The sequence below is a fragment of the Pelodiscus sinensis genome, chromosome 31 (genome assembly GCF_052426305.1).
Source record: "Pelodiscus sinensis isolate ZL-2025 chromosome 31, ASM5242630v1, whole genome shotgun sequence".
NCBI lineage: Eukaryota > Metazoa > Chordata > Testudines > Trionychidae > Pelodiscus > Pelodiscus sinensis.
The window spans coordinates 16044504-16056624 of record NC_143082.1 but is presented as its reverse complement, the minus strand read 5'-3'; the positions used below and the strand labels follow the sequence as shown (position 1 = coordinate 16056624).

The 12121-nt window shown below is 45.1% G+C and overlaps 1 protein-coding gene across 7 annotated transcripts in view; it reads right to left on the bottom strand.

The window, feature by feature from the left end:
- Positions 1 to 12121, bottom strand: part of LOC102447602 (cyclic AMP-dependent transcription factor ATF-7) — an 86849-nt gene that overhangs the window by 71538 nt on the left and 3190 nt on the right. For 3 of the 7 annotated variants that reach the window (XM_075901628.2, XM_075901627.2, XM_075901629.2), the window contains exon 2: positions 9226 to 9423. The exons of the other annotated variants lie outside the window; for them this stretch is intronic. The gene's annotated coding sequence lies outside the window, so the exon portion shown is untranslated. The remainder of the gene's footprint in view (positions 1 to 9225; positions 9424 to 12121) is intronic. 7 annotated transcript variants of the gene reach the window in all.

The window sequence follows — 12121 nt, the reverse complement described above, 5'->3', positions numbered from 1 at the left end:
CCACTTCTACAGTGCTACAGCTCTGCGGATATAACACTAATGTAGACATTAGGGATGCTAAAATGCAGGTAATTTGGTAACCATGTAACCAGGTGCCACAGGACTCCTCGCCGCATGTAACCACTGACATTTTCAGCAGTTACACGCACCTGCAGCACGGGGCGGCAGCCGACTCTCTGGGAGCCAGTGCACGCTGCTGCCTGTGTCAAAGGCAGCAACGTGGGGTGGCAGCCAGTTCCACAGGAGTGGGGCGGTAACCGGAGTTTAACTGTTCACAGTAACCAATAAACCCAGGCTTATCGGTTAACTATGTAAACGGTTATTCTCCTGCATCCCTAGTAGACACTCTCTACATTGATGGAAAAGCCACTTGTGTCAATGTAGTGACTCTACCTCTTCACAAGGCAGCAGCGAAATCAATGAAAGAATTCTTCCATCAACCTACCCGCATCTATCTCCACATTTTTCCCAGCCCTGGGTGATGTAGCCTAAGCCTACATTTGTAGCTCTTAGGAGGGCTGACTTAGCCCTTCACCCTTCTGAAGAACTATGAGGAGGCTAGAAACTCCAGTGCTGTGTGCTCAGCAGAGGCATTAGAGAGCCTAAAGCACTTTTTTGTTTTGTTTTGTTTTTTTTAAAAGGAAGTAGGGAGATGCCGTGAACCAACTGGCTACTGAACACCCTCTCAGAGAGGCTGCATGTGTGTATCACTTGCATTGTACATAAACAGCATCTGGGGAAGCTTCCTAACGAAAGGCACCATGTGCACACAAGATATTAAACTTTTAATTAAATGTTAAGAAACGGGGATTAGGGAATGGCTGGAGTGGTGAAGGCAGACACACACACACACACACACACACACGCTGGGAAACAAGCAGAGGATTAGCACTAGCAGCAAGCAACTACAGAGCAGAGTTTAGCCTGAGGAAGCCTGAACTGTACAATGCGCTTGCTTCTTCCTGCATTTCTGCAGGACATGTACTAGTACGTACAAAGGATTACGTTAAATAAAAAGTACTCTAAATAACAGAGCAGTTGCAATCAAGGCTGAAATCCATTGGGGACACCAGATTTAAACAGGCAGGAACAAGTTTAGGGCAAAGAAATAGGCTGAGATCAACAAAGAGCTTCAAGCTTCATAGCTAGTGATTGGAGAGAGAGTTACGGGTAAAAGAAAAAAACGTTTGCACGGATAATGCAGTTCAGCAGAAAGCCTGTTTGCAGCTGGCTCAGGCTCTTTAAATAGGCAACTCTTTCCAATAAAGGGTTTACGGTTCTCTCAAAAAAACCTGCTTTTATAAACTCCTGGAGCCCGACTCTTACTACTGCAGCACCACAACAGACACAAGTGTTCTTACACTACTACCTTCCTACGAGAGACAAGGTGGATGAGATAATATCTTTTTATTGGAACCAACTTCCTCCACCTTGTGTCTCAAACCCTGCATGGACGTGGCTACAACACTGCATTTCTACATGGCACACAGTGCATCTACCGGACTTTCTTGGGATTCTTAGAAGATGCACCATGGCTACTATAACAAGTCTGAAAATCTATTTTATCTTTCTGAAAAATCATGCTCTCCCAACAGTGTTTTGGGTCTGTGGCTCACTGCTGCATTGCTGTTATTAAACTAGCATGCTAGAAGCCTACAGAGAGAAACAGGAGTAAGCTAAATCCCATAAAAAGTTATATGGGATTAGTTCCCAAACTAAAGTAGCAAGGCCGTCCCAGTAATTTTGCTGGGATCTGGGAGGCATGCCAATATTAACTATCAAATCCATGTAAAAACAGGCCTACAGAAATGCTAGTTATGTTTTCTTAGGCCAACCTCTAAGAAAAGACAATACATTGCTACTGGGAGGAATGAATAAAACCAAAAGCAGGGCTGTTACAGAGGTCTACACAGAGTCTACACTTCAGCACATATATTCCACTGTAAGATACACAAATGTATGTAGATCAGTAGCAAACGTAGAACCCATGATCACCACCAGGAGCTGGTCTGTGGAAATGTAGGACTTATTATAGTTAAGGTAGAATTACTCTGCAACAATCAGACAAAAAGCTAGCAGACATTTCTACATACTGTCCAAACAAAGAGGAAGTACAAGATTGACATCTTGGGGAAGCGTCTAAAATAGTCAAAGATTTCCCACTACAACGCAAGGAAGGAAACTTATTGCTTTGAGGCAGTTCCAGAAACACTTTTTGTTTTTGTTTTTTAAAATATACTGATTAGCAGATCTCTGCCTGAAGCTTTCTGACAACCACAAGGGACATTCAGCACAAAACGCACCGAATATGTTGATGGCAGTTGGGGGAATAAGAATGGCAAAGATCCACAAACAATGTAGCATAAGTGACTGCCAACCCTTCCTTGGGATTTGCTCTCAGTTCAGTTCTCAGCCCTGTCTACATTGCCGTATGTTAATATTATGCTACAGTAACATTCAAAAGCACTAGAAATGTAGCTATGTTAGTCTGGGTTGCTGAAACAAAATACAGGACTATGTAGCACTTTAAAGACTAACAACATGGTGACTATTTTCTTCCACTATTTGATCTGAGGAAGTGGGTCTGGCTCACGAAAGCTCATCATCTAATAAACCATCTTGTTAGTCTTTAAAGTGCTACATAGTCCTGTATTTTGATTCAAAAGCACTGTAACTCATCATGCGGAACATTTTCAAAAGCGCCTAAGTGATTGTGACACTTTGGTGCTTAACTCTCACTGAAAGTCAACAGGACTTTAGCTCCTAAGTACTGAAGTCACTTTCTGAAATGAGGCTTAGGGCCTTTTGGAAAAAGCCCATATCCATGATCTCTTCACACCAGATTAACAAAAGGTATTTTAGGTATCTAAACATGCAGATTAGGTACTTGGTGGAATTAGGTGCCTGTGACAATCCCAGAAGTATTTTATGACACAGCTGCCCATTGAAGAGGGATGGGGCAGTGGCTCAGCCCAGAGGACTGGTTACATGCTGAGCATGGACCAGGCCCTGTGGATCTGAGACAATGCCTAACTTGCTTAGACACTTTTTAAAATCTCATTAAGTTTCAAGCTACCTTTGCAGGTGACCATCACTCAATGTTACACATCAAAAGACAGCCTCAAAGTTCAGAAGTTTTTCTGGGAAAAAGTCCACTTCAGAACCTAAGGAAAATATGCATAGACTGTTGCTAGCAGTGTGCTTTGAGTTTAGACATATTTTGAGGTGTGGGGGAGGGAGTGGGAATGTTTGCTTTGTAATAAAAAAAAAATGGTCATCTGAAAAAGAAAACTAAAAGCTAATGCTATAAAATTTGTTTCAGAGGCACAACACTCTGACACTTTATAAACTTGATAAAGCAAACCCAACTGTATAAACTGGAATATTGGCAAGAAACTTACTTGAGGTAAATCTTCAACAGCGACGTGGTATTTAATAAATCATTCCAAGTTACCCTATAAATGCAGGGTGAAAGCAGAGACCAACCATTTCCCACTAAATTATCAGAGGGGTAGCCGTGTTAGTCTGAATCTGCAAAAGTGACGAGGAGTCCTGTGGCACCTTATAGACTAACTGAAGTGTAGGAGCATAAGCTTTCGTGGGCAAAGACCCACTTCGTCAGATGCACTAAATTATGCCTTTCTATGTGCATGCACAGAAACTGGTCCCTAGTTTAGCAATCCCCACATGCACCTTTGGTAACTATGAGCTTCAAAGAAATTTAACATATTTGTTCCACGACAATGGGAGGAGGGGGCACTGATAGCATCTTCTGCCAAGACCAAAACAAGCTCTATTGAAAGGAATAATATGGCCGCAAGATCCAAAGCGCCACTCACACGAGTCCTAGGAAACCTTTGCCCATAGCTCGACCACCAAATCCTCCTAGCACACGCAATTTCAACCTGCAAGCGTGCCTTCGCAGGTACACTTCCTAAATGAAATAAGTTACACAGGCCTGAGCACTTCTTTGCCCTCCATCATTGGACTTTGACCAATGCAAAAGCATCAAAGAGAAATTCCCCCTCCCCCCCACACACACACACGGCCTGAAGACAGCACAGGACAAAATCTTAGTGGAAATCTTATTGATGTACCAGGGCATCAATTTAAAAGAAGGGATGAAGACTCAGATATATAATCAGCACAGAGTAAGGACACTGAAAAATAAAGGATCTACATGTTTCCTTTAAAAATGTTTAGCAACTGAAGAAATTGACCAAAGATACAAAAAAGTATCTGCAAGCTAGAATGATCGGTCTCCTGGGACATAGAATACTAGGGCTGGAAGGGACCTCGAGAGGTCATCGAGTCCAGCCCCCCGCCCCCATGGCAGGACCAAGCACTGTCTAGGGCTAGGCCATCCCGGATAGACATTTATCTAACCTACTCTTAAATATCTCCACAGATGGAGATTCCACAGCCTCCCTGGGCAATTTATTCCAGTGTTTGACCCCCCTGACAGTTAGGAACTTTTTCCTAATGTCCAACCTAAACCTCCTTGCTGCAGTTTAGCCCATTGCTTCTTGTTCTATCCTCAGAAGCCAAGATGAACAAGTTTTCTCCCTCCTCCTTATGACACCCTTTTAGATACCTGAAAACTGCTCTCATGTCCCCCCTCGGTCTTCTCTTTTCTAAACTAAACAAACCCAATTCTTTCAGCCATCCCTCCTAGCTCATGTTCTCTAGACCTTTCATCATTCTTGAGACATATGTACTAATCATAGCCAATATCAATAAGCAACGCACTTGCATGGCAGGTACGTGGCTCAACAGTTTGCAAGGTGTCCTACATGTCTTAAAGCCATTGGCATTCCAAGCTGGCCCCCTGATGAAAGCATGTATCCCCATCAACAAAAAACCAGTCAGATAAAGAGGTACTACTCCAAATGTCTAACACCTAACAGTTAGATAAGGACTGTTAATTACCTAATGTCATTTATTTTGATTTCTGAACTAAAAAGGGACATTATCAAAGACTTTTAAAGCCTCGAGCAGCTCCCGGAAGCAGCAACATGTTCCTCCATGTAGAACAGGTTGGGCAAACTACTGCCCAGGGGCCAGATCGGGCCCGCAGACCACCCTGCCAGGACCCTCAGGCGCACAGCTGCCGTGGATTGAAGTGCAGTCCCCGCGGCTCTCTGCTCTGCTGGCGGGGGAAGGCTTCATGTGATCTCCCCACCCCCAACCCAATCCTCAGCTCCTATTGGTTGGAGAGTGGCCTGGGGGATGGAGACAGCGCAAGCCTCTTCCCCCTCCTGGAGCAGAGCACCACATGGAGGGAACAGCCTGCAGTTTCAAGCGATCCAGGGCTGCAGCAGGCAGGGTGGCCAGCCTGCCTTGGAGTGCTGCAGGCCAGGACACACTTAGGTAAGCGCCTTCCAGGAAAGCCTGCCTCTGGCACCCCTGCCCCTCCCGCAGGTCACCACCCAAACCTTCTGCAGTCTACACACCCTCTTCCCCTTCTCCCAGGTCACAATCCCCCCCAGACTTTGCCCTCCCTCCTAGAGCCCCTCCCATAGGCCAGAATCCTCCTCTCTTGCACTCATACTCCCCTCCCTCATGAACCTACACCTCAGTCCCCTGACCAGGGTCACCCACACTCCCTCAGACCACACCACCTCCTGCACCCCACTCCCATACCCCTTCTGCACCCAACCTCCATCCTAGACCCCGCATCTCCTCCATAGAAAAGCGTGGCCCTTGATCACTTTCCAATATCTTAGAGTAGCCCCCCACCAAAATTTATTGCCTACCCCGGTGTAGAAGCTGGAAGCGGCACAGCCAGGCAGCTGTGTGCTGTCTTGTCCATAAGCACTAACCTTCACTGCTCCCATTGGCTGTGGTTCCTAGCCAATGGGAGTGACAGGGGTGGCATTTGGAGCAGCATGCAGAGCTCCCGGACTGGAGGCGGGGCTTGCAGGCTGCTTCCCGGGAGCCGTGCAAAGGCTAGCAGGGAGACCGCCAACCCCTCTGCAAGGCAGACAACTGGACAGTGAACAGCCCAGTCAACGGTGTTGACCGAAGCCACCAGGATCCCTTTTCAAAAACCAGAACCCTGGTCACACCAGTCAAACACTTATAGAAGAAACCTCTAGTCGAGAAGCAAGCCACTAACTTTTGTTTCAAAGTTGATTTAAGATGTAGCACTACATAGTAGTACTGCAATGTGCACGCTCTCAATATTACAATGAACTCAAGTGACAGGCAAAGGACACAGGTCTGGAAAGCTGTTGCCCAAATGAACCCTGATTGAAATCAGAGTCAAGTCAACATAATCACCGCGTAATCAATGGTATCAAAGAAGCCAATTAGATCTAACACAACCAGATCTTTGTTTTAACCAGGGTGTGCTGAAATCAGGTCTACACAGGCTGAGAATAGTCAAGGAAAACTGAGGGATCTAGACATCCAAAAACAAACCAAAATGACACTGCACAAGGCTTCACTAAAAATCTAAAGCTTATGGCTTGTCTGCTTCTCATATTACTGATTTTTACTGACTAGACTGCAACCATTCAGATGCTGACTACTCACTCCTTGTAGCCCTTTGGAGCCCATACAGACGTCAGAGTTTGAAACTCTGGCACTTGAAAGCTGGCTCCCCACACGTGCAGGCTCCCATCTGCCTCCCCTCCTGCTGCTTCTGATACAGAGGCAGCAGAGGTGGGGAGGGGGAGTACATGTAGTTGATAGGATTAACTGATAAGCCCTGTCTTTTCAGTTAATCGTGTAATCGACTACACACTGCCATGCCAAGTACAGATGCAGCATACACAACACCAGGAGTTCTTCTGCCAGTAGGAACACCATTTCCCAAGTGATATTAGCTATGCCAACTGTCAACAGAGCTATGCCCACACTGGGGATTTTGTTGGCATAGCTCTGTCACTAGGGATGGTATTTTTTCACATCCCTGATCAACATAACCATGCCAATATAAATGTTAAGTGCCCAATAGGCTTTAGACAGCTTTTTTTTAGGTAACAGCAGTATTCAGAACAGAGGCTTTACCCACAGAGCTGAAACATTCTTGGTGAGCACGGCAGGCTAGCAAAATCCAAGGAACTAACTTTCCTCAGCGTAACAAACGCTGGGTCTGTGGGAGTACAGCCTCAAAATGGAGCGAAAGGGCGAGTCTCTCACCACACATTTTCAAACTCCATTCAGAATAGGCATTCCAGATAAAAGGAGCCTGAAAGCTTTTCTTCAGCATGATGCAACACGATATTCGGTTTTATTCAGTTACACCCCCCTTGCCTCACAAAGAGAGCACAGAAAATCACTGGCAGATAGGAACTAAGTGTATAGTGGCTAACGTAGCCTGTAACTGGTAAGGCGGCTTTGTTTATTCTCATGAGTCAGCCTGTAATGGCTGGCAGCCCTGTTTGCCACCAGTTTATTCTTTCATGGAAGGGTGAGACAGCAGAGTTACATTCCAGGCTATGGCAGCTTTCCTAACAGAGCTGCATCTCCCTTTATGAAATATGAGCTGAGGCTCTATTTGCTATCTGTAACCACACCACGTTGCCATCTCTTGGGAACATCGCTGCTCACGGGGGATTCAATTCTGTGTTGCTCCTCTTGATACAGAGGAGGCAGCAGCTCCTATTCAGTGAGGGGGGGTCTGAGCTCCCAGACCCAGCGCAAGGCAGAACTGAGCCTGGCTGCCTGCCCGCAGGGCTCCTAATACACTTTAAATGCAGAGCCACAGTGGGGTAGGTCCCAGACCCGATGCGAGCCAGGACTGAGCCAGGCTGCTGGCCAGCTTGTTAAAAAATGTACTGGCGGGTGTGTGGGGATGCATGTAGTCTATAGCATTAACTGATCAGGTTTTTGCTTATTGGTTAATTGATGAAACTATTACATTCCTAGTAGTTAAGTCAACTTAATCCCCACTCTAGGTGGAGATAGGTTGATGGAAGAATTCTTCCATCAACCTAGCTAATGCCTCTTGGAGAGGCAGGTTAACTACATCAGAGGGGGAGAAAAACCTCCCATGAATGTAGGAAACATCTATATTACGGTGCTAAAGAGACAGCACCAGCAGTTGTGCTGCAATAGTGTAGACTTAATCTTAGTTCTGCTTAGTTCAACCTGTTCTTAAACAATTTAATCTAACACAAAATGCCCACAAAGCTTTTTGCACTCGTCTGTTTAAAAAATAACTAAATAAAATCATATCTTTATTACACTGGAGCAACTCAATGCAAAACTAGGTCTGAAATGATTAAGATTAGTCTACACACAATTAGGGGAAATGGGGAAGCAGAGAACAAAGGGGGCACTGATTCACTGCCAATTGGTTAACCGACACATCATGGGAAACGTGTCAGCAAGACAAAGGTTCAGCACAGATGTTATGATCTAAGGTTTTAGCAACAAACATACAATGCTGGAATCGAGGTTAGCAATTCATTCAAGGAAATGAGATTACTTTTCAACATTTAAAAGGTTAAAAAATGAGTCTAATCAACATATTAGGAGTTTCTTCAGAGCAAACAACAAGAGAAGGAATGGCTAGAAGAGTAAAAGTATGCAGTGAGAGCAGAAGGGATGGAACATCCATGGGGGGGGGGGGGAGGGGAAAATCAGGGCCATAAGGCTAGACTAGGGCTACTCAACACACGGGCCGGGCAGCATGCGCCCTGCAGCCTGTTTGTTTGCAGCCCGCAGTGTGGTTTGGGTTTACGCAGGGCTCAACACACAGCCCACGGGTGGGAAACAAAACAGAAAAGTAGTCAAAATAATGGTCTTCTGTTGCTACGTGTTTAGCAGTCAAATTCCTGGACTGTCACCTCTCATTAAAAGTGCTGTCATATGGGTGGAAATCAGGTCAATATTGCATTGTATTAATATCAGCAGAACTGACTTAAATGGGGCCTGTTTGTTGTATAGTCTTGCTTTAAACTTGGAATTCATGCCCATCAGTGTGAAAGAAGCTATTTGCATCTATATTTGCATGTACATGCAACCACACTTAAGTTGCGGCCCTCGGCATAAACAGAGTATCATTGCGGCCCCCGGGGCTTCCAAGGTTGAGTAGCCCTGGGCTAGACTGTCAAAAGAATTCACCACCCAGCAGCTCCTATTGGAAGCCACCCTTTAAAATATGTCCATTTCATTTAAATGCTTGAGGCCTACTCGATACCACAACCCACCCCGTCAATCTATCCTACACAACTTCAGCCACACAAATGGCATAGCTGAAGCTGACATACGTACCGCAGTGTCTTCCACACGGTAAGGTCAGCAGGGGCTGTTCTCCTGTTGACTCCAGCTACTTGTCTCGCCCTGGTCAAGTAACGGAATGGACAGGAGAGCTCTCGGTCGTCGATTTATCGTGTCTAAGCAGACACAACAAATCGACCGCCAGTGGATCACTCACTTCAGTGTAGATCCATCATGTAGTGAAGACAAGACCTAAACGGGATAAGAGCAGTTCTGAAAAGGTGACCTCCTTATGTGCCTTTCCCAGGAAAAGTATAAGTGCTAAAGAAAAACAAGTAGCATGTTAAACAAAATATCACATAGAAATGTAATTGTTCACATCATTCTAATGTAGAATCCAAACAGAGCAACCCGCAGATAAATGTGCTGCACACACCAGCCATACCAGGAGACCTGTAGAATGATACACCATCAAAAGTTGCACTGGGAAAGTTTTAAACTTTTTACCACGAAGAGACTCCTACAGAATGTGGACAAGGAAATGTCGCAAACTCCCACCCCTATTTATTTCCATAAGACTCCACTGCTGATCACTCATATGCCCCTCTGCCCCACAACAAGAAGTTTCATAGCCTAGCTTCTAAATCCCAAAGGAGGTCTAGTTTCTTTTACACAACTATCCCCTAATAGCACTTCATCTCTTAAATGTCCTCGCCTTTTAGAGCAACAAGAAGGGCGAGAGTTAATAACTTCCCTGTACCTCACCTCAGGCTGGGACCTCAGACCTTAGTTAACGCATTTCGCACATTCTGGAATTATCCTCCTCACCCTTCCCAACCACCATCTGGAGCTTTATTAAAGAGATCTGAAAATGAAGAAGTCAGATTAAAAAGTAGGATTTCAAATGGAGTGTTTCATTTTTCCATTTAAAAACTTTTAAAAGCAACATTTCTCACGTCCATCTGCACTCACTGACCAAAGGTTTCACTGACATAGGGTTCTCAAAGCACTGGACAAAGAGGAGTATTCGAACTACAGGTTCAACCTCTCTGGTCCAGGACTCTGGTGCCGGACCATGGATATTGCTGGACTGGAGAGCTCCTGGAGCGAGCAGGGGGTGGCCGGGAGTTTGGCATCAGAATGGTCAGCTGGCTGCCGGAAGTGGAGCCAGGCCAGTGGCTAGGGCCAGGAGTGGAGACTGTCCAGCGACCGGGGGCCAGTGGCCAAGCTGGTCCAGTGGCCGGAGCCTGGTCAAGGCCATAAGCAGGGCTGGGCTGTCAGCCGGGAGTAGAGTTGGGCTGGTGAGGGCAGGGGGCAGTGGCAGGAGAGCCAGTGGCCAGAGCCCAGCTGGGGCCAGAAGCAGGGCCAGTCTGGCAGCTAGGGAACAAGAAGCCCAGAGCACCAGAGCCTGGCCAGGGCCAGCAGGGGAGCCTGGTGGCCAGGGCTGGCAGTGGGGTTGGCAGCCAGGAGAGGAGATCAGCTGGAATGCTAACGATCCCCTGCAAGATGCTGGACCTCCCCGTGTCCATTAAACGGTCTTCTTTGGGCCTAGCGAGATCCAATCCTGGATATTATTTATGGAAAACTGAGGCAAAAAAAGATTAAATGAACTGCCCACTCTTACATGGACAGAGTGACAAAAGCGGAAGAGAGAACCCAGGAGTCCTAACACCCTCGCCCTATTCTAAATACTAAACACTCCCTCCGACACCACGCTTGCATTTCTGAATGTATAACCATGTGCCACAAGAACTAAGCTCTCTGTAAACCACTATATTTAAATTGAAATCAATTCAATATGAAGCTGTTCAACACTCCGTGACTGCATAGCTTTGCAATCACCATCACAGGAGGAGTCATGACACATGCATTTTACAGCACTTCCAAATTACCTTTATAAGAACCCTGTCACAGGTACTAGCTATAGTCCTTCAACCCAATTTTAAAAAGGTTAGTGATAACTGCAATGTACCAAGCATCAGAAGACACTGCTCAGTCAAGATGAGGTTTATTTTCATTTGACATCTTTATACATTAATGTGCGGCAGAAAAAGAAAAAAAATTACAGCATTAAAGACATTCGAGATAGCTAAATTGGGAGGTGTTGCAAACACCAGGGAAGTCTGAGAAGCAATAAGAAATCTAGGAACTATAGAAATAAGGGCATTAATTTATTTTAGTCCATATGATTCAACTTGAACTAAATGCATTTAATATTCTGGGGAATGTGAACTAGATCATAGGTGGAGGGAAAAAGATACTTGGGGTGACAGTGGACAGTAAATTAGATATGAACTTGTATGTGACAAAGAAGGGGGGAAAGTGATTCAGGGCTACACAGGAAGGAAAGAGGTTATGTCCTGATCTCTCAAACTCTGATGTGAACTGTATTCATCTCTAAACAAGCCAATATCAGCACTCACTACTAACAAATTTGAGGATATTCAGGGGAAAAAAGTGATTAAATTACTCAAGGAGCCTGATTTAAGAAGAAACATTAAAGTAGCTATCTGACTAGTCACAACTAAAATGGATACATCCCCTTTTCAAATCATTGTGGATAGTTGATGCCAATGAGGGAGCAGGATAATTATAGGTATAACCAAGAATAGCAGCACAAAAGTAAGACAAAACTTGGCTAAGTACAAATAAAGTTGTCAAAAATGATGGTCGATACTGTAATAGGTTCCTCAAGAAAACCTTATTGCTTGAGACACTTAAAACTGGATTTCTCAAGAATACTCCTGCACTGGCTAGTGAAATAGACCAGATAACAGTTTTAGGATAATGCCTTTCAGGTTATGATTAAACAGTATAAACAGAATGAGAGAGAGAGAAGGTCCATCACCTGAAATACAGAGAACATTTGTCATTCCCCAAATGTCTTTACTCAGATACAACTGAAAACTGAACAAATTTTAGTAATTCGATGACTCTTTGGGTTGTGTAA